A 27,408-nucleotide genomic window follows, 5' to 3' on the forward strand; every position below is an offset into this window, starting at 1 on the left:
ACTTTTTGTAGTTGTCCCACAGTTCTTGTATATTCTGTCAATATTTTGTCTTTTTTTTTTTTTTTTTTTTTGCTTTTCAGTTTTGGAAGTTTCTGTTGACATACCCTCAAGCTCAGAGATTCTTTCCTTAGCTGTATTCAATCTACTAATGAACTCATCAAAAGCATTCTTTGTTTCTGTCAGTGTTTTTTGCTCTATAGCATTTCTATTTTATTCCTTCTTAGAATGCTCTTTCCCTTCTTATATTACCCATATATTTTTGCTTTTTGTCTAGTTTTTCCATTAGAGGCCTTAGCATATTAATTATAATTGTTTTAAATCCCTGGCCTGATAATTCCAACATCCCTGCTGTGTCTGTTTCTAATGTTTTCTCTATCTCTTAAAACTGTGTTCTTTTTGCTTTTTAGAATGTCTTGCTGTGTTTTGTTGAAATTCACACATGATGTACTGGGTGAAAGTAAATAAGCCTTCAGTAATGTGGTGGTGAGGTTTGCAGGGAGGGGGAAGGTTCTGCAGTCTTGTGGTCTGAGTTGTTCGTGAACTTGGGCCCCTGGGCTGTGGCCTTCACCAGTGCCTCTCATCAAGCCCCTCCCTTTGGTGGGGTAGGATGGCTGGAGGGACCTGGAGCTGGATATTTCCCTTCTCCTACATGAAAAGCTAGAGGGAACTGGAGTTGGGAACTCCCCTTCTCTAATAGGAGTCTACAGTGGGCTGGAGCTGGGTATTTCCCTTCGCACAGTTTGGTTAGGGTTTGAAAAAAACAAAAACAAAAACAGTAGGTTAGGTTCTGGTAAAATAGTTTCACTTGAAGCTAGGGCTTCTTAAGAACAGAATCCTTTCATAGTGTATGTGTATGTATATGTATATGTATAACCAAATCACTTTGCTGTGCATCTGAAACTAACACAACATTGTAAATCAACTCTACACCAATATGAAATAAAATAAAATTTTCAAAGGACAGAATGCTCTAGTGTATTTCAAAATAGCTACTTTTCCCCTTTCTCCTGCCAGAAGCCTGAGGGGATTTTTCTCCAGTTTTCACTGTGAGAAACTGGTAGATTTCCTGGAGATAAACTCACAGAAGTGTGGAGGCCTCACCTGTAACTACCCCCCACCCCCAGAGTTGTTACCTCTCAGACTGTCCACACTGAACCTCCAGCAACTTGTTAATTCCAGTTCAGGTTTTCCTGCCTGGTCCCGGCTCCCACAGAGGTTTCTGCTCCCAGGTACACTGTTGTGAGGCTCTGTACGTGCCTGACAATTCTGGGGGCAACCATTTGTCCTAGCTGTCCAGCAATTTTCGGATGGAACTGAGCAGACTTGTTGACTTCTTCGGTTTGTTCAGCTTTTTCTTGTTGTTGGTATAGAGTAATACAGGAGAAAACTATCTTTCGGGAAGTAAAATACAACGGGTGTTTTGAAACCGTGGCAACTGACAGTGGCCCCAGCTGAGTAAAGAAAAGGTGTGAGATACAGGAGCTAACACTGAGTGGACACATAACTGGTCCCTGCCCCCATCATAGCAGATGGAGTGTTCCAAAGAATTTCATAAGCTTACATATTGATTTATTAACAGTGCAAACCATTTCCTATAAGATTTTCTTTTATAACAATAAGGTGGGTCTTACATAAATGGGGATTATTTGTAAACAATTGTTTAGCAGGATTCCAAGAAAAAAGATATGTTAAACCGTTACTTGGCCCGTATTTTCCTAGGTTTAAGAGGCTTCTGTTGCAGAAAGATTATGTGAAAAGCCAACAAGAAAATAGAATCCGAAATAATGAAATGAGAAATCTTTTAAAGTAATTTCATGCCTATTATTTTTTTCTATTCTTTTTTAAGGAAAGTGGTTAAATCAAAGGTGGAAGCCATAGAAGAAAACAAATTTAAAGTTTAAAAAATCTGAAAGAAAGTTTGGAACTGTATAGGGACCAAGACATATAGATATATATGGATTCAAGAGTCTGGCTAAGATAAGAATTCATTCATAATGGTCATCTATCTTTCTGATTTAGGAACTGAATTTTACTTTAAGATCATATACACAACTAAAATTTCAAAATGCTCTTTCTGTAGTTTTAAAGCTGAAATGTTAAAATCATAAATCATGAATATATTTTCCAACATTAACTTAAATCCTTATCATCAGTATTCACACTGAGATATTATTTAAGCAAAATGGTGAATCGGAAAGCTGTGTCTTAAGAAAAAAGTTTTAGATGTACAGTATTATAAAACTATCATATTATAAGAATTCATTGAGCTAATGAAAAAAGTTTTTCATCAATTCCTTAAGAACTTGTAAATGCATACATATATTTGTTTTAGTATATTTATATTTTGTATATTAGGTATATTATTATATCATATTAAATATACCTGTCTATATATTTATGTATATTAATATAAATATACCATGTATTAAATATACCTATACATTTAGGTACATTAATATAAATACATTTATATATCTTTTGGATACTTTTACAAAAGATAATGAAAAGGGACTTGAATTTACCAGATACACAAAATATTTCAACCTTTTTTTCCAGTCTTTGCTGGAACTGCATAGGTTTGGTGAGAAATTCTAGGCAGGAATCCTGAATGCAATAGGTAGTGTATGCTAGATTCTTTTTGAAGAAATTTACATATATTATCTCTTTAATCCTTAAACTATCAATATTTTGGCAAGCAGGTAATATTTGCCTCATTTTTCACAGAGGAAGACCACGGCCTTGAGAAATTAATACCTTTCTCAAGTTCATCCATTTCTATTCATCATTTTTTTGTACATCTTTATTGGAGTGTAATTGCTTCACAGTGCTGTGTACCCCAGTGTTCACTGCAGCTCTATTTACAATAGCCAGGTCATGGAAGCAACCTAAGTGTCCATCGACAGATGAATGGATAAAGGAGATGTGGCACATATATACAATGGAATCTTACTCAGCCATAAAAAGAAACGAAATTGAGTTATTTGTAGTGAGGTGGATGGACCTGGAGTCTGTCATACAGAGTGAAGTAAGTCAGAAAGAGAAAAACAATTTTTCATCATATTTTAAAAGCAGCTGCTGAGACCCAGGCTAAGTGTCCTGTCACAGCAGCAAACCCTGTGGAGTCGCTGCAGCCTCTTAAGGCCACATGAAGGTGACGGGGGGTCTGACTTTGATCAGGAGTCAGAGTGGAATCTCTGATAGCATCATATTGACTTGAGATCGAGGGACACTTGATTAGTGGAAGAAATAGCCCTGAGGGGGAAAAGAGCTTGGCATTTTTAGACACTGAAGGAAGGCCAGCGAGGCTGGAACAAGCAAACAAAGAGGGAGAGTCCACTGTGGGGACTCAGATGCCTCCGAGTCCTTGGAAAGAACGTTTGCATTTTCTCCTAAGTTTCCAGGGAAGCCACTGGTGGCGTTTAAGCACGGTTGGGGCGTGGCAGGCGAGCGCGTTAGCAGAACCCAGGAGCTTGTGCGTGATGAGCTGGAGGGTGTAGTTATGAAGGGGCAGGCTAGGTGAGGGGCCGCAGGGGCTTGAACGGCGTGGCGCTGGATGATGGAGAAGGGGACCGTCAAGACATTGTTGGGAGGCAGAGCTGACAGGACTCGGTGATGGAGCCCACGTGGCGGGTGAGAGAGGAGGAGCTTCCTCCCCTTCTTCACTGCTCGGCGAACCAGGTAGCTGGCGGCGCCATGATTCCACGTGAACAGCAGAAGGAGGGTTCACTTAAGATTGTCAGGTAACTAAATTATGTCTGAAGTCAAGAGGAGGGAAACAGAAGACAACTCAAAAGGAAAAGGACCGTCAGCAAATGGAATCATGAGGTGGGCAAGGGATTCCAAGGCTATGCAACCAATGCCTGCGGATCCGTGATTTAATTCTTGACTTCGCGGACTCCCGATCAGCGGCTCTTAATCGTGGAGCCTGGAGCTGAGAAGCGCACAATTGTGTGAAAGCTGAAAAACTCCCTTCGTCACCACGTCCTTTCTAATGAGCCACACTGATGTGAGCACCGTGTAATCTGTCACATGCATGTTATTTCTAACTCTTCATCAACCCCTGCGGGTGGTGGTTATTATCTTCATCTCACAGAGGAGAAGACCGAGGTGTAGAGAGTTAAGAACTCAGTCTAGGCATTGTTTCTATAGCCTTTGTCTACAGCCTTCCCTCTGCTGCTCCCATGACCCTCACCAGCTCAGAAAGAACAGAGTCCTTACGAGGAAATGACTACTTAAGCCTTGCGGGGAGGGGCGTATATATTCTTTTCACTATTAAGTTGATAGTAAACTGAATGTTATTGAGGGATATTCAAGCTTGTTTTGGAAATAAAATGGTAAAATATATAGAAACATGTGTAAAACGTTTAACAATTTTTGATTAATTGTGGGATTCTCCTGAAGGGATCAGCCGTTATGTCAGATCCCACGTCATCTCCTGTTGATAATGTGTGTCACAGGTATGCATGACTGGTCCACTAATGCAATCTCTGTCCCTAAAGTGAGATCGAGAGCTTTGCCAGCATCTCAGACCCTGCATCATCAGAACAGATTATACACCCATCCCGGGCAAGGGGGGCATTGAAGGCACTCAGGCTGAATGGTGACAGTGTCCCAGGAGGAGCTCAGTTACAGGACAGCAGGTCAGGCAGCTTTCTTCTGAAGGACAACTACTGTGTTCTCAGGACCACTGTCGTCATTTTTTCTGTGGACTCAAGTTGTGAATGTGTATCAGTGTGTAACCTAGTACAAATGTGGCAGAATAGTGCATTATATTTGTAGTCAACTGGCAGTAATCTGATGTGGCTTCAGATATAAAGATACTGACCCTAAAATAAACTAAGATGTTGGTAGCAAACAGCGTAAGCCTACAGAAATGAACAATGATGTGAACAAAAACAATTAAAAAAGGAAAATAAAGAGCAAGCATTTTCCAAGTCACTACTGACTTCGTACAAACAATATTTTAATGCTCCCGGGGCTTTTCCAGCCGTTTTCCTCGTGCGGGATCTGCAGAGTGGCTGAACTCACCTCCCCTGTGAGCTTATGCTTAATTATGCTGTTTAGGTATCTCCCTGGGATATATTTTAAGTGATGGCTAATGTCTACTTCCAGGCACATGTTATGGCCTGCAGCCAGAGGTGGAGGGACTGCAGGGCTCAACTCCTGGCCCCTGGCTATGGGCCCTTGGCCATGGCAGTCCCTCCAGCCTGTGCCTGTGCTTCCCAGTCTGCAGAGCAGGGAGACTAAAAGCGCCTGCCTCGCGGGGCTGATGCTGAGATTAAATGCAGTGATGTTTCTCACCCCTGTGTAGTGCTGCCTGTCACATACTGGAGGCTATTTGTTTTGTATTTTCTGAAATTTTCTAAATGTAAGTGTTTTATATTTTCCCTGAACTTTTGCACACCTGCTTACCTCATTTATTATTCAGAATTTTATAGTTTGTTCCTTGCCGAGTAACTGTTAACATCACAGAGTTTAGCCCTTTCCCTTCAGAGCCAGCTCCGGCCCTTTTTCGTGGTGAAACAGTTACAGTCTCCCATTATTGTCGGGACGGTATCTTCTGGCTGCACACTGAGATTTATTCAGAGTTTCCCTCAATGTGTTCTCCCATCCCCCGTGATTCTGTGCATTCGTGCTGCTTCCTCTTCCTGGAATGTCCTAGCTCCGTTTACCTGCCTGGGAAGATGCCACTCATTCATCAGTGATAGTCCTTTTGTGGCATTGGTGGAGGCTTTGGGAGGTTCTCCTAGATTATCTGAGCCAGCTAGTCATTCTCCTTCCCGTCTTTGCAGAGTTACTTGTTTACACACTACGTATCCCGTGAGCCACGGTTATGGTCTGTCTCCTCAGAACGTAGGTGTTTTCTCAGCACACAGACCGTGTGTGCACACCCAGCCTCGGCAAAGCCCCCTGCGTGCAGTAAACCCACAGGATGTTGGAATGAGGCGATGGTGTGTAAGCGAATGTCCTAATAAACGTCAGATGAATTTACTGTATTCAGGTTTCCTAATACTAATAGCTCATGCCTATGTTGGCCTTATTCTGAGCCAGGCACGCATCTTCTCTGGTGAGGAAACGGAGATCCTGAGCAGGTCAGTAACTGCATGAGGTCATCACCAAGGAGAGGGAGGATGCCTTGAACCCGAGCATTCTGTGCGTGGAGTGTGGACTCTTCCCTACCACGTGCTCTTACATCGACATCACCAGAGAAAGTAACTGCGTTTACTTTGCGTGTTTGTTATGTGCCAGACAGTAAAAATGTTGCTTTGGGAATATTAACTCTTCACAACCTCCCTGTGGAAGAGGTATTGGCAGACCCTTTCTGTCCTTCAGTTTCACCAGATTAGAAAATTGAGGACTCAGACTGCAGCTTCTGCTCTGATGTGGAGAATTTAGATGTCACCACTTCCTTCCTCACAGCAAGAAAAAGCTGAGCAGCTCTCCTTAGGTCCGTGAGAACACTGCCACCCCCCGCAGCTGGACAGACAGGCCATGCGGGGAATCAGAGCTTCCCAGGAGCCTAAAACACCACCGGAGCCAGCAAATGGGAGGAGGCTTTGGACTAACGGACAGATTGCTGGAAGTCCACTGGACTAGCCTGAGAGTTAAATGTTCCTGGGGGTCCAGGCTTGAGGGACCGCTGAACATTCTAAGTTTTATCTCCAAGGACTCTACCAGGTTCCCACAGTAATAATCAGAGAGAAATATCCACCTGTTTTCTGCAGAGCAAGGGGAAGAGTATCAATCAGTCTTTTGAACTAGACCAAGAACATTCTTTTCTAATTAACAGAGACTTCTCTTAGGAAAAGCTACCTTATTAGAGCCAAACCAACATGGGGAAAGGAATATACTCACCTACAGACCCCTCAAGCCTTCCTGTCCCATCTGGGGGAGGGGAGAGAAGCTAAGAAACACACATGAAGGTCACAGGGCAGGGGTACAGTCTCCCTAAAAGACTGAGACATAATCAGAGGACTATGGAACGTTCCTCCTTTTCTCCAATGGTATCAGCAAGCCTCCAGCAAAATACCAGTGGATTTCAGGTGAGAGAATGCCAAGAAACAGACTCGATTTCAGAAGGAGACTGGAGAGAAACCCAAAAATAACACAGGAGACAAAAACGGGCCCAAGAGGAAATTGAAATCTTGGCACCAGTGGCTACAGTGAACAGTAAACACCAGATAAACACAAAAACTCACACTAAAGTTCCTTTTTACCTATATATCATGTCCCGCTTTGAACAGCACTGTCAAAGCACACTAAAAGACAAAACAACGAAACACAGCTTGAAAAGACAAAGCCAGCAAAAGAACCAGACTCAGATGTGGCAGAGATTTTGGAATCTTCAGACTTGGAGTTTAAAAATAACCATAATATGCTACTAACTCTAATGGGGAAAATGGGCAAATATCAGATGGGTAATGTAAGCAAAAAGATGAAAGCTGTAATAAAGAATCAAAAGTCAGTGCTAGAAATGGAAAACAGTGTAACAGAAATGAAGAATGCCTTTGATGGGCTCATCAGTGACTGGACACAGCCAAAGAAAGAACTAGGAAGCTTAAAGATACAACATTAGAAATCCTCAAACTGAAAAATCAAAGGGGAAAAAGACTGAAAAGGAACAGAGGATCCAAGAACTCTGGAACAATTTCAGAAGATGTAACATGTATATAATGGGAATTCCAGAGGAAGAAACAGAGGAAGGAGCAGAAGGAAGAGGGAAGTAATAATGGCTGAGGATTTTCCAAAGCTAACGATGGACATAAGACCACCACCCCAGGAAGTTCAGAGAACAACAAGCAGAATGAATACTAACAAGACTAAAAGAAAAAAATCTACACCTAGGCCCATCACATACAAACCGCAGAAAACCAAAGATAGAGAGAAAAACTTGAAAGAAACCATAGAGAAAAACAAAACAAAGAAACAAACGAAACAAAAACAACTTACCTATATAGGAACAAGGATAAAAATTGCTTTGAACTTCTCATCAGAAAACATGCAAGAAGAGAGTAGAATGAAATATTTAGTGTTGAGAGGGAGGTAACAACCACCGCACTGGAATTCTTTATACAGTGAAATTTTCCTTCAGAAGTGAGGAGGGATTAAAGACCTTCTTAATAAACCAAAGTGTGAGAGAATCGGTTGCCAGTGAAGCTCCTGTGCAAGAATAGTTGTTTGAAACGTTCTTCATAATGAAGGAAAGTGTTGTAGATCAGAGATGTGTACCCACATAAAGAAAGGAAAATTCTAAAGAAGTGGTAAGTGTAGGTGGGATAAGATCATTTATTCTTCTTATACTTCATTGAAGTGAAAGCTAGCTCTCCATTCAACATATTAATGACAGTGATATGCTTTGTGATTTTAGCTCATGGGACAGTGAAATGAATGACAACAATGCTGTAGGGGTCAGGAGGGAGGAATTGTAACTATTCTGTTATAAGTTACCAGCCCATGAATACGACCCATGAGTGGGTATAGTGTATATGAAAGCAGACTTAGATTAGCTATAAATGTATATTGCAAACATTAGGGCAAACACTGAAATAACTGAAAAAAATAAATATTTATATGCTAAGAGGAGAAAATGAAAACATATAAAATGCTCAATTAAAACCAAAGAAAAATGAAAGAGGAAGGCATAAAAGAAACAAGCAAAAAAGGCAAGAAATAGAAAACAGTTACAAATACAGGCACACCTCAGGGGTGTTGCCATTTGGGTTCCAGACCACAGCAAGAATGCGAATATCAAATATCACAATAAAGAGAGTCACACGATATTTGGGGGGGGGCGTTCCCAGTGCATATGAAAAGTAATGTTTATACTTGAGTCTATTAAGTATCTGATAGCATTATGGCTAAAAAAAAATGTACATACCTTAGTTAAATAATACTTTATTGCCCCAAAATGCTAGCTGTAATCTGAGCCTTCAGTGAGTTGTAGCAGTAATATCAAAGATCAACGACCACAGATCACCATAGCAAATGTAATAATGAAAAAGTTTGAAATATTGGAAGAATTACCAAAATGTGGCACAGAGACATGAAGTGAGCAAATGCTGTTGGGAAAATGGTGAGGACGGACTTTCATGACACAGGGTTGCCACAAACCTTCAATTTGTAGGAGGACAGTATTATTTGAAGAGCAGTAAAGTGAAGCACAACGTGGTGAGATGTGTCTGTCTGGCAGCTCTGAACCCCGCCGTATCCCCAGTGACTTCCACTGTGAGTGGATGAAATACACCAGTGAGAGGCAGAGTCAAAGTGGATAAAAATCAAGAAGACCAAAGACATTTTGACAATTCTTACAAAACTAACCATCCTGTTACCATAGGATCCAGCATTAATACTCCTGATATGCACCTAAGTAAGTGGAACACTTACTTCCACAAAAAACCTGCACACTAGTGTTCATGGCAGCTCTAGTCGTGATTGCCAGAAGCTGGAAGCTACCAGAACGTCTTTCAGTAGAAGAGTGAATAAACAAACTGGTACATTCGTAAAATGGAATAGTGTTCAGTGATGAGAAGAAATGGGCTATCAGGCCACAGAACAGCAGGGAGGAATTTTAAATGCCTATTGTTAAGAGCAAAAATGCAGCCTGAGGGCTTCCCTGGTGGCGCAGAGGTGGAGAGTCCGCCTGCCGATGCAGGGGACGCGGGTTCGTGCCCCGGTCCGGGGAGATCCCACATGCCGCGGAGCGGCTGGGCCCGTGAGCCATGGCCGCTGAGCCTGCGCGTCCAGAGCCTGTGCTCCGCAACGGGAGAGGCCACAACAGTGAGAGGCCCACGTACCGCAAAAAAAAAAAAAAAATGCAGCCCGAAATGGGAATGTATGGTATGATTCCAACTATACAGACACTACAAAGCTCTGATTTCCAGGGGCTTGAGGAGTGGGAGGGAGGGATGACCAGGAGAGCACAGGGTCTGTAGTCACTGAAGATACTCTGTATGATACTGTAGTGGTAGGTGCGTGACATTATGCATTTGTCAAAACCCACAGAATGTACAACACAAAGAGAAAACCTTAACCTTGATATAAACTAAGGACTTTATTTAAACATGTATCATCATCAACTGCAACAAACACGCCACCCCATGCAAGGTGTTAATTACAGGGGAGACTCCGGTGAGGAGGGATGTTGGTTCTGTGCTTTCTGCTCGGCTTTTCTCTAAACCTAGCACTGCTCCCCTAAACAAAGCCTATTAACTTAAAAAGGAGATTGGCAGGTTAGCTTATGTGTCTAGAGCAGCAGAGTCAGGAGTCCAGCCCAGTTCTTTCTCCCCAAATCCTTTACTTTCAAAAAGTCTGCCTGTCTTGTAGAAGGACATCAAGCCACCTGGAGGGATGGTGACTGATGGGTTATTAGCCACACACAGGAAAGTACTGACAACATATTTATTGAGAGTTATTAAAAAAGAGTGTCGTTCTCAATATATTGACTGATTAATAAAGTACTTTTGAGCAGCATTTACCTTTGTTGTTCCCTGCTTTTGAATCTCGTATGTTACCCTCAGAACCTTTCAGTTTCTGATTCCACAATTAAAATATTTATGCATGAAAGCCTTCCAATGATTTTACATGTTTGTAATAAACTTACAGCATGTGACTTGTAATCATACCATCATCTCCGTTTTGTTTTCTTAACTGAGAACAGAACTGAGTTTCAACCAGTGTTTGCATTGGTCAGTCTCACTGGTCCATCGACTGTAAGTAGGTTAAAAATAACACACTATGTAAGTCAGAGAGGTTGATTTTGTCTCTGCAGTGTCGCTGAAATATAAAACGCTTCCTACTTAAAGTAGGTGCTCAGTTTGTTGAATGAGTTTGATTACGGAGTAGACAGGATTCAATTTAGAGCAGAAATTACTTCACTTATTCACAAAAGAATGATATTTTACTCTTGAACCGAGGCTTGATTCACCTCATTCAAACCTGCAAATGTGGGACAGTCATGGATGAAAGCAAAGAGGTTGAAGTTATTTGAGTTTTTTATTGCTGCAGCTGTTTGTTGTTGTCTTTTGTTTGTTTGTGGCTAAATAACAGTTTGCCAGCTCAATGCAAGGCAGCACAGATAGAGATGGGTCTGTCCCAAGCTTCCTTGGAGAGATTGGTCTCTCTTTCTCTCTCTTTTTTTAACTATAGAAATATAAAACTGAGTACTCCTCCTGGCACATTGAGAAGTGATCAGTATTATATAAAAAGGCAGTAAATGTGTTGGAGTTCAAACAGGGACAAATAAGAATTAGAAGAACAATCTCTAATATTTTTTTCTCTGTTCCATAAATGGGACTTTTTCCTTCCCCATCTGTATAATCAGGCTTGAAGTTTAATGAATATTTGCTATATTCCTTTCTATGCAAAACATTAGGCCAATCTAACATTATTTATTCAACGAACATTTATATTAATTTGTTCAACAAGTGTTTATTCGAGTATCTACTGCTTGCCACCCCATTTAACAGTGAAAGCTGATCGATGCAGAAAATGAATTTAGGTGAGGATTGCCACAAAGAACAAGACCCACAACAGAGAATAAAATGGGACTGGAGGGGAGGAAGAAAGCACACAGGTGGAGAGCAAACATGATAGTAGAGCAGCTTAATCATTTAATTCTGTCCCCACATGAATGGGATTTACTGTATTACAGGAAAATGAATGTCAGTAGGGTTGGGCTCAAGTATTAGTGGTACCAGTTTGGAGGTGACGATTGTCATTTTTGCCTCGTAATGGTAATTGATATTGAGAGTCTGAATAACCCTCGATACATAACATAGATACATACATAACATAACAAGATACTTGTCGTTGTAGAATTATAATAGGCTAAATGTAAATAAAGTTACCTTTTCATTCATTCTTAGCTATGCTAGAAAATAGTAAAATAACTGACCATTTTCCAAAAAATAAGTTTTCCATGAGTACCATTTCTGTATTCTCAGATTAAACATACTCTCCCAAATACTGTGATTTTCAACTTCCCTTCATCCAAACTACCCTTATAGTCTGGACCCCAAAATGGCATAATCACTATTTGTACAGTAGCGATCTTGTCATTACATGCAGAACGACAATAAACACACAACTCGTTTTTGTTCCACAGAATAAATAGGCTGCTATAAAAGGCATTTGTTTTTCTTCTGCTCATTTCAGTTCTACATGGAGTAATTTCAAAGCGTCCAGAATAATACCATGTACCCTTTTAACATCACAGACTGCCACCTACTGGAAGATAAACTAAACATCTAAAGACAACTGTGAAAACACGCAGTATTTATCTTGTTGATCTCACACACACACACACACACACACACACACACACACGCACGTTCAATAGAAGAAAACATCAGTGTGCTTTACGTGAACAATAATTGTCCTGCTTGTTTCTATACTATGTTGTAAAGACAAGACATTTTCATAGTTGACCAGAAACTAATTTACTCTGTGCATTGCAAAAAAATAGTTCTTAACATGTAAATCAATAGGTAGAAAGGACTGTTTTGCTAAGGTAGACAAACCAGAAATATATTTAGAAAGAGGTGTTTTGGCTCCAAAACTTTCAGTACATTCACTGGCTCCATCACGTCACCTTCTAGGTTGCCTGAAATCTGTCATCTATGTTCCCCAAACAAAACTGAAGCCACACAAGTTGGAAGAGAAACCAAGGAAACACATGTTACTAGAGAAGAACGTCAGTCCAAATGAGTTAAAAATAACTTTGAAAAAACAAATGCTCATTCATGGTGGTGTTTGTGTAAACTTATCTTACTTGTTTTGGCTAGATAGACCTAAACCTGGTAGTAATCAATTATAGCAAGAGAAGTCTTATGTTGCTTGTTACTGATGCAAAAACAAATGTTTTTCCCCATCTTCTCACTACTGATCTGCTCTTACAAAACTGGAAATGAACTCTGAGCTCTCACAGACTTTCCATACAAGTGGGGAAAACAAATTTCCATGGAAATCAAACATGAAACATAAAACAGGTATTTTGCACTATATTTCTCTATCCTTATTTCTTTCTGTTTCTCCATAAAAGTCATTAAAAACTAGTGAAAGTGGTGAGACACAGGGGCAAGATGAGAGTCATGTTCAGTTGATGTGTCGTCCAGCTGTAGACACACTGCACTTTGACCATACCCCCCGGGACATCCTTCAATGTCCTAATTCATTTACCTTCTGAAACCCGTGCTCTGCACTGCTTTCCAGATGTGTTTAGAGATGTTAGCATCGATCGTGTGTGTTGTACTTTTTCCCTGTGGGCTCATTCAAAATATTTGAGAAGTGCCCATGAGAATTAAAACCAGTCACATAATTTCCCATTGTCTTAACTTCGGGCAAAACTCTTCAGTGTGTGTATGTCTTATGTAGAAACACAGTAGAATTGGAGTTACTTTCTCAACGTGTACGTAATGGATCCGTATTTTGGCCTAGCCCACGTCATTAGAATTTAGAAAACACGGGTTTTAAGCACTTAACAAGCTGTATCTGGATAGTTTGCATATTTTTCTCTGTATTTTTGTGTGTGTGTTTTTTTTAAATAAAGCTAAACGCTATTAATTAGAGCGCCATTTTATAAGGTCGAAACACGCAAAACTCCGTTTTTCTCAGCCCCAAATTTTTCAGTATCAGCAACTGTATATGGATTAACTCAATACTTATAGACAAAATTGACTCAGTTGTCATTTAATGATACGTTTATATTCTCATTTTTAAGTCGTTTTGTTACAAGACAGTGCATGAATAATACCTCATGTGGTGATGAGCCCATTCTGTTTACTAAGTCCCAGACTTTCTGTGTCTTCAAGATATAGTATATGTTAATTTGTGACTCCACGACAATTTGTAACAAGTATAAACATATCAGTAGAAGAGAGAACATAATTTTTATTCACGTGTATACATATTGTCTTACAGACATAGTTATATGAAGGGGTCTAGGCAAAATCATCTTTTCATATTTGCTTAACCTGTAAAAGGAAAGGAATCAGTCTTTCATCTGATGCTCTAATGCGCCATCTGTACATTCTCGCTAGACTATGTTTAAGCCTTCCACTTTGCCATAAAATGTGCTACTTTAATCTCTGTTTTCTCTTTTCATATTTATAATTGAGCCCTTTATATTATATTTCCTCTCCTCAGGGACTATTAATATCTTGTGTGTCTGAACAAAATATTTTCCGATATATCATATCCTGTGATTTCATTGCAATCATTTGTAACAAGAAACAGGCACAGCAGACCTTGTTACCCCACATGAGACATGGGAACGAAGGTAAAAGAGGTCGAACTCTCCCCATGGAAGGAAGTGTAGAAACTGAGACTGGAATCCTGTCTCACATCCAAACAGGCTCACAGGCTGGGTGGCTGGGAGTTGGGGAGCCCTAGTAGTTCAGTGCTGGAAAAGGACCGGCATATCCTCTGGTCTAATCCATCCTTCAGAGCTGAAGCCAGCGGGTCCCAGAGATGCCGAGTGGTCTGCCTGGAGCCTCTGACCGACCCATCAGCATGATGGCTCTGGATTAAGCCCAAGTCCTTCTTCAGGCAAAACTGCCTGGGATTTTATTTCCAGGAAACAAAATTGAGATCAAAACCAGAAAAGCCAAGAAACACACAAATCACACAAAATTTTGTCACTGAAACTTTCCTGCCTTGCTGTTGAATCCAAAGTAATTTCTAATGGCTTTATGCCAGTCAGAGGGATCGCACTCAGTTAGACTTGAAGGAGCTTAACCTCCCAGTGAGTGAAGATTTTTCAATCCTACACTAGAAGATGGGAAAGATAGACAAGGATGCCATCAGCACTGAGTAACGAGGTTACATGGCATTAATTAGAAAGTCGTTTATGAGCCAGCTGCTACATGGAAAACTTAGTGTCAGAACCATGATTTCTGTGTCAAAAAGTTCATGAAACTACATCTTAAGGATAGAATAGTGAATTGAGATGTTTCCGAAAGAATAGCCAGTGACATGAATATTAGGATGGTTGAAAGCAATTAACGATTGATTTACTTTAACCATAAAAACAAAATTTCAAAGGATTGCAAAATCCAAAGAAGGTAAACCCAAGAAAACTGTTTTAAACAGGATACTAATGCTGCACTGGGTTTTTTTAACGGATAAGTGTAAATAGGAAACAAATAGCAAAGTATATCAGATTTAGGAAATATTTTCTTTTACTATGTTTCATCTGTAGGTTTATAAAAATTACTTTAATCATGGGTTAAATTATATTTATGACTCTTATGTGATCACCATATCCAGTTAATATAGTGAGTTTATCAGATAATGAAAAGCAATGCAATGATCCTATGGATTTTTGAAATAAAAAAATAGTGATTACTCAGTATATATGAGATGCACATTTTTTATCAGGTTATGTTCTAGGCTTAATAGAGTTGAAGCCCTGGGCCTTAACGCCCTCACGGTAGTGATGAACGCACACGCTTCTCAGGCTAGCAGAGTCAGGAATAAGACATCAATAAGTAGAGTGGAGAGATCGGGGTGGCTGGCGTTCAAGCCCTGAGGAAGTGATAAGAGTTGAGCAGCTGGCCTGTCTTCTTTCTGACAGAATGGCCTGGTCTCCAATGACAGTCTTCCAAAAGACAGTACATAAACGACAATGGCAAAGGCAGTTCACCTTCTGTCTGAGAAGGTTTAGGTTGGGGGTTTACTGCTTTACTCTAAGTCCGTTGGTTCAGTGTGCTATACTCTGAATTTGATATTTTTCTATGAATTTTGATAGATGGTCATTTTTGAAAACACACAAAAAATCTCAGTGTTTAAAAATTCCACACAGCTTAGTGGCTTAAAACAACACAGCAAGGTTGATTTTGCTCAAAGATCTTCAATTCGAGCAGAGGTCAGTGAGGTGGGCAAGTTGAAGGCTGACCCCGGCCCCCTCGGAAGGTTCACTCGTTCACTCCTCAGTCTGACACACCAGCTTGTGGCCGGAGCAGCCTCACAACGTGGTGACTGGGCTCCCAGGGCAAAGTGACCAGAGAGAGAGAGAGAGAGCCAGGATGAAGCCACCCGCCTGTCAGGTGTCACCAAGGAAACACACAGCGTCCCTCTGTCCCTTCTATCTGAGCTGCCCCCACACGCACACCCAGTTTCAAGGGGAGTGGAAATGGATTCCACCCCTGGATGTTGGTGGCAGGGTTCTAGAAGAGCATGTGGGAACAGAACTGTTGCCGTGGCCAATTTTTGGATGATATAATCTATCACATTCTGCCCTCTGGCTAGCACAATTCACAACATCCTTCCTACAAGCAAAATGCACTCACCTCTCCCCCAAACTCTCCAAAGTTTCATCCCATTATTGCCCCAGGTCAAGATTTAATCACCCAGCTCACATCTAGGTCTATATAAGGCTCCTCATGTTTGATTCCTTGTCTGGTTCAGAAGGATGTTGTTATGAGCTGAATGACATCGGCTCAAAATTCAGCTCCCAGGACTTCCGAATATGACTGTTTTGAAGATGGGCTTTAAAGAGGTGATTAAGTTTAAATGAGGCCATTAGGGTGAGCCCTTACGCAGTCCGACTGTTGTCCTTACAAGGAGAGGAAACTTGGACACACAGACACACGCAGAGGGAAGACCACGTGAGGACACAGGGAGAAGGCGGCCACCCGCAAGTCAAGCAGAGAGGCCTCAGGATAAACCAAACCTGCCGATGCCTTGCTCTCAGACTTCCAGCCTCCAGAACCGTGAGAAAATCCATCTCTGATGGTCAATCGCCCAGCCTGGAATTTTGTCACGGCAGCCCCAGCAAACTAACACTTTCTGCACCAGAGAGAGCCGTCACCTTCGCCTCCTCCATGACCATTACCCGGTGGCGGGGGCACGTGAAGAGCGCGGCAGACCCTCCCGTTCCAGGGCAGGGGACGCCGGGGCCCACAGCTTTCACTGCCCAGAGCAATTCCGAAAGCCAGCGGGACGCGCCTCACTGGTGCCTTGATTAGGTTCAGGTACAGGGCCTGGGATGAACCAAGGGGCTCTTGACTCTGCTCCCTGTGGTCCTGTGTTTCTCTTCTGGGACCTTGGTTCCTCCTTCTGACCTTCTGGCTCTGCCCTGTGGGATCTTGGACTTGCCCTCTGGGATCCTGGCTCTGCACTCTGAATCATACTTCCGGTGTGCCACACCTGACAATTTAAAGTATATATTCTTGATTTATAAGGAACTGAGCATACTGGGTACATATTATATCAGCTAGAAATTGACTTCCATTAGATATTCATTTTGACTTTAGGCTTATTTTCTAATTGTTTTTCAAATTCAGACAAAAGTCAAAGTGTGCAATGACCATGTTTTCTTATATTCATACGAGTTTCCTTTTTAGTATTTCAGTGTTATATTGTGGTACACTTTTATTTATATTAATATGCCAGGAATTTCTTTACATAAAATAATGTCTTTTCAAGTAGATTTTTGGGTTGATATTTTTAACCCTTCTTTTATTTTATCTGTATTTGCCTGGCAGCTCTTTCCACTGAGTTAATTCTAACCATCTTTTTTTTTAGTTTAACAACAACTGCGTTATCAAATCAAGTTGTGTTTAATTATTCTGAACTCCTGCTATGTACAACAGTGAACAAACAAAACCCTGAACCGTGGGATCCTTGAGGGTGAGAGCACACATTGTTCATCTTTGTACCTCCTGAATCTCTCTAGAGCAAATATGCATTCCTTCCCTCCTTCATTACACAGCAGTCTGACATTATGGGCCCTTCAAAGAGCTTTCAATTCTATTACATGGATAAGATATGGAAACGCAAATATTCATATATGCATACATACTTTTCAATAGGATTGTGGGGAAATAAACCATGCCTGCATTTCCCATGAGCCTGTGAAAAGCCCTGGCCTCGTGAGCCATGGAAATAGCTGATATAACGTTAGGGGCTATTTGCTTTCACTTCTCAGGAAACATTCTCACCTACCGTATGGATGAGATCTGTCACCAGTTGTTTCTGTAATAATGGAGTTACGTGCTCTGATGTAAAAGAAAAAAAGAGGTTTCTCTCATTTCTCTCCCCCAAAGCCAACTGGATACATCCTCAAGTACACATCGTCCTAGGTGAGCTCCCAAGCCTTGTCTTTCTATGTATTTTCACATTAGGGAGGAACGAGGCCAGGGAACTGGGAGGCATCGCCAGGTCTTGAGAGCCAGAGACAAGGGGTTTACCTGGTCCTCGGAAAGCATATTCGCATCCTACGATGGTAAGGTAAGAACGCAGATTCCTTCCCTTCAAGTCTCAGTGGAGCAAAAGGGTTTTGTGTTTCCTCCGTCTCTCCTCTTGCGGCCTTGCCAGGTTGCTTTGGGCCCGGCCTTCCTGCTGCCGGGATGCCTCCACTGCTGTTCTCTGTCTCACGGTTCTGGAATCGCGCGGGCTGCCACCGTCTGGGGCCTTATTTCTTCCACTCATGTCTGTGAGGGAGCCTGGGGGTGTGGGGGGAGCTGAGGTCAAATGCCTGCTTGGTCCCCACCTCGAGGGGACAGATTCGGGTCGTTCGGAGCCAGACTTCCAGACTCGTCTGCCCTTCACACCGTAGAAGGAGCAGGGGTCCAGGGCGCACTGCAGTGCTGTTTGGACAGACCAGGGGTTTAGAGTCCAAAGGAAGGGTTCAGTTTTACCATAAACATCAATGTGGTGTTATATTGGGCAATTGCTCTACCCTTGAGAGAGAGCCCGTTTCCTCATCTTCACAAGTAGAAAGTAACTCTTACGAGGCTCCATTCAGGTGGTGTTTGCACAGGGCCTGACCCACAGCTGGTTCAAACCTCCAGGGGCCGTGGCAGGACGAGCCAGCCCGGGTCGGCTTCCCAGCCTCGGTGGGCCAAGCATCACCGTGTGAGCTTTGTGCTCCCGTCCCATCCACAGTCGGATACGCACGTGTGCGTGCGCTGAGCACACGCACCTCTTCTTCCCAGCAGCCCTCCACCCAGAGCTAGCCTGGAAGCCTCTCTGCTTCAGGATGGTCTTCACCTCCTCACGGGGATTCTCTCCTTCCCTGCGCTGCCAGCCGCTGGGCAGCCAGGCATGGCCCTTCCCTTGGCGACAGGGCTCAGGGCCCCGTCACGCACAGCCCGCACGGATGGGAGCTGCTTTTCTCCCTCGGGTCTTCTCAGCCAGGACCCCCAGGGGCAGGACTCTGCCCCCACCTGCTGCCCCCCTGCCCCCCCATGCTGCCCGGGCAGGTAGGAGCCAATCAGTGTGCTAAGCGCGGCTGCCTCGAAATGGCAGACGAAGTCTACGTACTGCTTCTGAGACATGTTTTCTTCCTGCTCTGAAGTGATTCTCAGAGCATCAGGCACATCCAGGCTCTAAGGTCGGTTCAGAATCGCATTCCAGAATCAATATAAATGTTCCTTGCGTTGGGGGATGATCACTACTCTTCCCATTCCCAAGATGAATAGATTTTATATTTGCATATTAACATCGCCTTCTGTGCAGTAGGCCGACCTCAGGGAAATTGACGAGCCCTGACTCTGGAACAGCTTCCCCGCCCTCCTCTCTCGATCATGTCCCGTCAGCACAGTCATGTTTTTCTGCATTTCCAGAGTGGTTTTCTCTTGGCACCTACGATGTTTTCCAGTACGTTAGTAAGTGCTGAGTGACGTGATTTTAAGGAACATCAAGCAATTTAATCTCGTATTCCTTAAAAATGGACAAACTAGGCTTAATAAGAGGAAACCGTACAGTGAACTCGAAAGCCAACCATCAGTGATTGCTGGGCTGTAGGAGCTGCCGCCTCCCTGCGGTTGCCTGGAGCCCTGGTATTTGTGTGTGGTGAGAAGCCGTGCTTGCTCCCTCTGTTTTTGTTGTCTCAGGTACTCGCTTGGTCCTTTAAAATCCAAAGCCCAGCCTATCCACAGCCTATCCCAGCCTTTTCCAGCTGCCCTGACGTAACGTGAGGCCTCTTTCCAGTATTTGTTGTGTGCCCGCCATGCGGCAGGCTCCGCCTGTGCTGGGGGTGGGGCTGCTATACTGGCCAGCAGTGGGGGACCCGCCTCCTCGAGGGGCTGTGGGCTAGTTTCAAAAGCACCTTGAACTTGATAGGAACAGAAGTTAGAGAAACCTTAGCGTTGCCGCACAAGCTGTGCTGCTGGTCACTTGCAGTTCGTTTCAGGGATGCTCATATACTCCTGTGTCTCTTCCTGCTCAGCAGAGCAAGTTTTGTTCCGTTTTGTTTTAACCTCACTCACCTAATGAGGATAAAAGCAAAAGTCAAGACCATTTATCTCCACGTGTCGTCAGGAAACCCTCAAACACAGTAGAAGGGAACCAGTCCCATGTTTGCCTTTGACACACTGAGAGAGAGAACGGCCATGAAGCCAGGTGGGTGATTCCGGAGACAATTAGCCCAGGACCCCAGTTCACTTTTCAAGATTTCTGATGAGCTTTGCAATGCTTTAGGGCTTAGGAAATGCTGACCCAATAATACTACGTTCAACTTTCCTAACTACTTCATTCTTTTAAGAATTCTCCCTGTAATGATTATGTGGATAATTGAAATCACTGTAATTACGAAATGACACTGCTGGAGGTGTAGAAAGGATGGTTTACTTCAGCAGTGTTGGGCTAATGCCATGTTATTTTTCACAGATTTCAAATTCAGTCAGTAAATTATAAAAATTACCAACTTCTATGCAGATACAGAAATGTTTTTTAAGCCTCGATTAACTTTTTCAAGTTCAAACCATCAGGTGCGACAATAGAACATTTTCCTGCCAGACGTTGGTATTTCCTGTCATTGCACGTGAATTTGCACACAGTCGGACACCCTTTGTCTCTCAGTATTTAAGAGCTTCGTGTGCTGGCATTACGTGACCTCAGAAGTGCCTTCCCGCCACCCTCCTCGGCCACCATCCACAGGCACATCACCCCACGGAGCTGCCACGTCGTGAACTTGATCTGTTCTGCCTTCTTTCCCACTGCAGAAATGTTTCCCTTTCACCTCTGCTGTCGTAACTGAAGCTGTCAGCTAGTTCCTTCCCTGGGTACGTGACTGTCAAGATTTCCCCAAATAGTCATGCCCTTCACCCTACTCTGTGCTCGGTCTTCATCTGAGTTCACCGCCTTGATCCGTGGAGTCGCCCCTGCTGGACAGTGGCTCTGGGTTTCCCACTTTTCTACTCTATTCATACTCTCCGTTCCGGGGCCTGCTCTGCCCCTGCTGGACTGGCCAGCGTGCAGTTGACACCTGGACAGGGCTGGACCTTACACTGCTCTATGCATCCCGCTTTCTGCGTCTGCATGCTGTAACCCGCTGGCATTTCTGGGGTCCCCAGTCCGCTTGCTTTGCATGTTATCACACGATAAAACCCTGGCTTAGCTCCAGTTTTTGCATCTCTGTGTCTCTTGTTGCTCCCAGTGTGATAATTTTTTTCAGGAAAGTTTGATTTGAGCTAATCTTGCATCCGTGATGGTAATGTTTTCCAATCTCAGAGTGATTCTGTGAATCAGTCTAAAATACGACACAAATGTCTAAAAGAAATATGAAAACAAATGTGTTCTAACTTAAATGTGTGGGAAAAGCCCGGGGGCCTGTCAACCTCTCCCCCCTAAACGCTTTCTACAACATCTTCCAGCATCAAGGGAGCAAATTGTAAGGTAAACAGCTTCAGTATTAAAGATGAAAACTCTTATTTCAAAGTATTTTTCTAGTTCTTCCTGTTGGCTTTTGTCAGTCCTTGGTCCCAGTTTAAACCTCTGGGCTTTCATTGTCTTACTTCTGCCTCTTCCACCGTGAAGCTTTTTTCTCTCTTTGTACATGAATGTGTTACAGATTTTTCTGACTGTATTGTACTCATTTAATTCACTGAATGGTCATGTTAAAAAAAAATAAAACCAGACAACTTTCCTAGAAATATAAGTCTTTGTGTAGAAGAGCTGTTAGGATAAATTAATGATGATTCTAAATCTCAATGAATGTGATAATCAACAGCTATTACTGACTAGTGTTACTATTCACGCAGAAACGCTCAACACATCCCACACAGACATACCATCAGCACTCCCAGCCTTTCAGGGTTTCTTCCCATCACACTAAATAGGGCAGCAAACTTGACAGTGATGAATATATACCAGGCAACCCAACATCATTTCCAAAATATCTACTACACAACCATATATCAATGTATATTAATATAATTATATATATATATATACACACATATTATATATAATTACATATATTTAATCCCAGACACTTGGATTGCATAGCATCTACTTGGTTAATCCAGTTTTCTATCAACGTCTGGCAGATCACATTGTTTTTTTCTTTTTTCTTTTTTTCTCTTGGAGAAAAGTACTTATCAGTTTTATTATTACTATGGTACGTTGGTGATATCCTGGAAAGCACCTCTCTTAGGGGAGACGTGACCTGGGTAAAGGGAAACTTCCTCTGACCCTCTCCAATGTCTTGGATTTTTTTTTTCCCTCCAGCGATTTGCTGGGAACTTCTCCATTGGACCCCCAGACTTCCACAGAGGAACTCTCATCCATGGGTGTTTCTCAAACTTGGTGTTCTTTGGGGGAAAGATGCTAGAAAACTCCTATTCTGCCATCTTTACGATGTGGCCCAGCCTGTAAGCTCTTGAGTCGGGCTCTGCTTTCTGAGGTGAGAGCCAGGAGCCCGGGGCTAAGGTTCTTTATTACGCAGTGCTCAGGCGCTGCACTTTGTTCATGGATCTTCTCGGCCACTTGGTGGACAGGGACGCATTCCTGTTTATGGCATTTGGAGTCAGTCTAAGCAGAAGCGTACCATATTCTGATTTGTATTTGTTACTATGTAAGACATATGTCATTCTCATCAACACTGCTGGACATCCACGGTGTGTGGGCACCCTAATTACCTCTTATATATCCTGACTGAACTCCCCCATTCTCCCGGGGCAGGGTGGAGACCATCAACCTGAGATTATAGTGGATGAACAAACCTTAGGGAACTTAAATAATTTGACAGTTACTTAGACAGCAAGTGAGTGGCCTGGATTCAAACCTAGACCCCCTTTACTACAAAGTTAACATTTCCTTTCAAATATTATGTTTATACTTTGTCTTTCCAGTTATGGATGTGACATGTGTCTCCTGTTTCACACAAACCTAACGCTGTGCTTCAAGAAATATTGAAGCCACGATAGGAGAAAGAGCTCATGTAGGTTTAATAATATTGAGTTCTATTTCAAATTTGGGCACAAAACTGAGGAATTCTAGAGAACGTATACCACTTTTCTGCACCTCCCTTTCCTCAGTAGTATTCAAGGAGGTTAGATGAAAATGATGGTCAAGGCTATGCTTGTTTTTAACATTTTATTATCTGTTAATCTGATTAGATACTTGATGGATTCATAAATTGAGATAATCTTTAAAGGTCTGATCACGAACCGGTTTGTGACATGTACACACCGCTATGTTTTAAATGAATAACCAGGCTTCCCTGGTGGCACAGTGGTTGAGAGTCCGCCTGCCGATGCAGGGGACACAGGTTTGTGCCCTGGTCTTGGAAGATCCCGCATGCCGCGGAGCAGCTGGGCCCGTGAGCCATGGCCGCTGAGCCTGCGCACTCAATGGGAGAGGCCACAGCAGTGAGAGGCCCACGTACCACCCCCCCACACACACACACAAAAATAAAATAAAATGAATAACCAACAAGGACCTACTGTATAGCACAGCAAACTCTGCTCAATATTATGTGAGAGATTTATTTTCATTATTACCATCATGCAATTATTGTTCCATGTTTTGAACATTATATCTTGCACCTTTTAATAGTAGTAATAAATAATAATATTCTTTCTTATAAAATGGAGCTGAGTGCACGTGTTCCCTGCTGTGAACCATGATTTTACATATTAGTGTTAAAATACATAGCTTGTCAGGAGAAGAGCTATTTTGATGGTGAAGGACTCTGTGAAAGGGAAGTTGCCAGCGCTCTTCTACCATATTTTGACCACCTTTTAGATGCTCTAGACCTCTCTCTTTGATGCTAAAGCCATATATTTCCTTGGGCCAGATTCCTCATCTGTAGCCTTGCTGATAAGTGTGGTCCAAGAACCAGAGGGCCTTGACTGTCTCTCGGGAGCTTCACGTTCCCCCAGGGATGCGCTAACAGGATCCCAAGGCCATTCCTTTGCACAGTAAATTCTGAGCTGCCTCTCTCTGAAGTATAACTCAACTGCTCTCCTAGGCCTCTTAACGAGTGAAGATTTCTTTTCTTTAAGTTTTGCCATTTTCGAAAAATAATAGAACATTTTTTCCAATTTATGTCAGTCCCTGAATTTTCAACGGCAGCCATTAATATTGTTCCATTTCCCTCTTTAAATTCACAGCAGGATTTATGTCAATGGTTGAAAAGGGAAAAGATAAATCACATGTCTGTTAAAATTTGTCATTATTGTTCAAACCAAGGGCTGGATATTAAAACCATGATGATGAAAGTATTGTTCTTACTATAGAAAAATATGGTAATTGTTTTGAAATAACATGGTGATCAAACATTTTCCCCTCAATATCTAAACATTCAGTTAGAATATCAGAGTTGTTATTTTTGGAGTGATAGAAAAAGATCTTAATAAGTAACCATGTCTAACAACATTGTGTCAGCACTTTCCAATTTATTTAATTGTATTACTAGACTTCGGTGTATTGTTAGCATTTTGTGTGGTCAGTGGCTTATCTTCTGTTCTGATTGCAAAGCCTCTGTGGATGGACAGTGTCACTGCAATAAGGCGCACAAGGGGTTTGATTTTCTGGCCCCGCTGTGAGGGCCTCTGCCTGGAACACTTCAGGCCCGAAGGGCCACGGGGACCAGAGCAATTACCTAGGACAGTGGCCTTTAAACGGGGCCTTGCAGAGCTCTGGGCTTGGAGGACCCTTGAGCCAGCTGCATAGGATGTGTCCGCGTGGAATGGACCCGGCGCTTGCGGAATTCAGGAGCTGAGGCTACAGAGAGGGTGGATGAGCTAGAGGTCTGATATAAAGGCGCGTGGCTGAAGTGCTGGAGTAGTAAAATCTAGGCACTGTGAAGCCAGCATCTTCATCAATCAAAACTTCGGGGAAAAATGGAAGAAGAAACATGGAGTGTGTAGCCACATGAACATTGACACCCACTTATATATCCTTTCCTGGTTTATTTCTGTGCACAGTGACAAGGCTTTACAACTTTGTACATAATTTCACGTATTTTATCCATTTTCTGGATTTGGAGGAGGAGATAATTTTTGCAAAATAGGCATTCCAGAGATTTTTGGAGGGCTCCCTTTGGCACATATGCCTCTTTCAACATCCTGTTTGTTTCATTTCTGATTTGGTAGGCTTGCAGTGGTATTCATAAATTTCCAGAATTCCTTCTTTTTTTTCTAAGTATTAAGTGTTGAAACATACTTTCTTCTCTTTTTCGTGGAGCATTATCAAAACTCTATAATTAAAAATAAATATTCACTCAGAAATATAAAAATCTAGCTAAATAGATTGGGTGAAAATGAGTTAGCATTAAAAAAAAAAATGACTTAAGGACCTGACATAATTGCCTAAATACACATTCAAGTGCTGTAAAATCAGAGCAGATATTCAGAGTCCCCGTAAGTTATCAAAACATCAGTAAGAGATTGGAGTTGTTTCATTTTAAAAAAAATCTCAGAGAGAGACAGAAAATTCCAAAACTTCTTGACAACTTTGCACACAAGCAGAGTAAGCATAGCTGACCAAAACTGGTAGAACATTTAGGGGAAAAAAAACATATATATATATATACACTAAAAAGTGCAAAAAATGCCTTCCATAATCTCAAGGCCTGCAAAAAACGGCCTTAAAAGGAGGTCTCTTTCTAAGGGGACAGAGCAAGCGGGGACAGGGGAGTTCTCAGCTGAGGGCTGGGGGCTAGCTGCCGGCCCCTCCCCTGGGACACCCACGCCAGCTCCGCACAGGCTGCCCCTGAAGGGCTGCTTTCCTTGTCCTTGTGTTGCTGCGTGTGGCACTGTGATGAGAAGGATGAAATGTGATGGACGTGCTGTGTTCAATTCCCATTCTCTGCCCTACCAGGAATTTGGACGTGAGGGCAGAGGCTGACCTCTCTCAGACCACAGGAGCTGAGGGCGGCCAGGTGGGTTTCAGACCCTGTGAAATCACCTCTTAGCTGCTTGGCTTGGCCCTTACAGGAGGCAGAAGCAAACTGCCATCCTGTTTAAGCCACTATTTTGTTGGCATTTTTAAAATAACCAAGCACTCTCTTAACCAATATAGAAAGGGGAACGATGCATACAGACTCGCCCCCAAGGTACCCACCACAGAACATACAGAAGGTTCTCTAAAATCAAACCCAAGTGACTGCAAGTGTCATTGTTGCTCTTATTGCTTTAACCACTTTATTTTGGGGGGGGGGGCAGTTAATCAATTTCCAATCGGTCAAGGCATCACGAGAAGATGTGAAAGCGTGTAGAGAGGGTATAGGCTGGGTTTGACTTTGGGATACCCCAAAATATGAAAGGTAAATTTTGCATATTTTATAATTTAGCCTAGGGCAAGTTCTATAAACAGACAACATTTTTCCATTCAGTAAACTGAACTGTCATAGTAAGCAGAGTGTGACAGAGACTTTTTTACACTCACTGAAGCATTCTGGAGAGTATCTAAGTAATTTAAATCCACGTGTATTTGCACTGATGCTTTCGGTGCTGTCTTACTAACTACCTGCTCAGGTCTCAGATCCCCACGTGTTGTGGCTTTGGAAAGAAGTTCTCTTTATCTCATCAACCTCATACCAAATGAAGCATTTTGAGAGAAGTAGTATTTCCACATGCATGAGTCTGACTGTTTGTCTAACTCTGCTTTCCCGGTTTTGGTTATAAAGGTGAGGTTTAATCAACAGGATCTGGTGCTATTCTCAGCATGATTGACAACAACAGTTGCAGTTAACTTCTTAGTCTTAGGTTTAATCATAGGAGGCAAGACCTTTGCACAGAGGCCAGGTCTGAAGATCCATGACATGTAAGTGGTACTCTGAGGGTACTCGGGAATATCCAGCTCCACTCTCACTATTCAGGGACCAGGCTGGCACTGTTCCTTGGGTCACATGTGTCAAAATGGTAGAAACAGGTTTCCTTAGGCTTGGACTTTTCCATGCTGTGCGGCTTCTCCCTGAGCTGGTCAAGGGGATTCTAAATTGATCAGGAACGTGATAGGTCACATTTATATATTGTGATTCTGTAAACATTAAAGTGAATTTTATCCTTATCCACCCAAGCTACTTATGCATTACTTTTCTCATCTCCATATTTTAAGTGATGAAGTTTTCTAAGAATCATTTTAAGAAATTCATTTTCATAAAAGTTTTATTTTTTCCCTGATAAGACTTATACTAAATACTAATAAATCAGTAAGCTATTTTTCCTTATCCTTGGA

At 42.4% G+C, this 27,408-nt stretch overlaps 1 protein-coding gene across 7 annotated transcripts in view; it reads left to right on the forward strand.

Annotated features, from left to right (window-relative positions):
- Window positions 1-27,408, forward strand: part of SNTG1 (syntrophin gamma 1) — a 479,377-nt gene that overhangs the window by 238,336 nt on the left and 213,633 nt on the right. The window contains exon 3 of one of the 7 annotated variants that reach the window (XM_060286993.1): window positions 18,123-18,228. The exons of 5 other annotated variants lie outside the window; for them this stretch is intronic. The gene's annotated coding sequence lies outside the window, so the exon portion shown is untranslated. Of the gene's footprint in view, window positions 1-18,122; window positions 18,229-20,802; window positions 21,006-27,408 lie in introns of all 7 variants that reach the window. One more of the 7 variants, XM_060286995.1, reaches the window with a different exon arrangement.

Source organism: Globicephala melas, chromosome 17 (genome assembly GCF_963455315.2).
Source record: "Globicephala melas chromosome 17, mGloMel1.2, whole genome shotgun sequence".
Classification (NCBI taxonomy): Eukaryota; Metazoa; Chordata; class Mammalia; order Artiodactyla; family Delphinidae; genus Globicephala; species Globicephala melas.